The following is a 1412-nucleotide window of genomic DNA, read 5'->3' as shown; positions in this document are numbered from 1 at the left end:
ACGCATTGAACAAAGTAGTTGCTGACGAAGTGCCTCCCATATTGTATCCGAGATCTCAAATCACGCCTAAATTTTTGTTGGAAACTACTTCGTCAACTATCCCAATTTCTGACCTGATTTTTGGACCCACGTCCTACGTCGGTTCCCACGCATTTTACTATGTAGTTTACGATAATGATAAGGATTACCCGAATAAAAATGTTTGGGCCGGAATCTTGAATCATACGTTGATAGGCCCTTTCATCATCGATGGTAATCTTAATGTCCGTGCATATGAAGAGCTTCTCAGAAACCAAATTGTACCAAGAATAAGGGAGATTACAGGCGACAATTTTCAAAATATTTGGTTCCAGCAGGACGAAGCAGCGGCTCATTACGGTAGGGAGTTTCGAGCATATTTGGATACTCAGTTCCCTCAAAGGTGGATTGGGAGAAGGGGTGAAATCGAGTGACCTGCTAGATCTCCTAATCTGACGCCTCTCGACTATTTTCTTTGGGGTTATTTAAAGAGCAAAGTATACTCAACGCAACAGCAAAGCTTAGACGAATTGCAGAATCGGATTCTGCAACAGGCTACTTTGATTGATAGAGAGATGATTCGTAATGCTGTAACTCATTTTTACAATCGCATAGCTTTTTGTCAAGAAGCTCAAGGTTTTACAGTTCGAACATCTTCACTGAAGCGTGAGAGGCAAGGGGACTCACGCTAATCAAGCACCCCAAAGGGAATAGAATTTACTACGTCCACGTCCTTGTTCCTGGGTAATGCTAAGCGTAGACGTAAACTGCTTGGAAAAAACCTTGAAAAAACCTTGAAGATCATCACCAAGATCAATACAGAGCTCACTAATGATTTTCTCGTTGAAATTTACTTCAGGAATTGCACTGACTACTTGGAAGACTTTGTTAATTTAAAATAACCTCTAACTGACCTTGAAAGTTACAATTGACTTATGACTTGGGTATGTACCTGAACGTAGAATTTTCCGCTTTATCGATTGCAGATGTAAGAAAAGGGGGTTTCCATTTCAAAAAACAAAGTTGACCTTCAAAAAGCCATGAAGGTCAACTTCAAGGACATAATAAAGGTCATCATTGAGTTCCTCGTTGAAATTTACTTCACGAATTACACTGACCTCTTGGAAAACTTGGTTCATTTCAAATAACCTCTAACTGACCTTGAACTTTACAATTGACCTGTGACTTGGGTACGTACCTGAACGTAGAATTTTCCGCTCTATCGATTGCAGATGTAAAAAAAGTAGATTACATTTAATAAAACGAAGTTGACCTTTAAAAAGCCATGAAGGTCAACTTCAAGGTCAAAATAAAGATCCCCGTTGATTTCCTCGATGAAATTTACTTCAAGAATAACCTTCACTTTTTTGAAAAATATTTTACCTGAGGAAATA

Source organism: Belonocnema kinseyi, chromosome 6 (genome assembly GCF_010883055.1).
Source record: "Belonocnema kinseyi isolate 2016_QV_RU_SX_M_011 chromosome 6, B_treatae_v1, whole genome shotgun sequence".
In the NCBI taxonomy this organism is placed as follows: Eukaryota; Metazoa; Arthropoda; class Insecta; order Hymenoptera; family Cynipidae; genus Belonocnema; species Belonocnema kinseyi.
The sequence above is the reverse complement of the archived record's forward strand: the minus strand, read 5'-3'. Positions refer to the sequence as shown.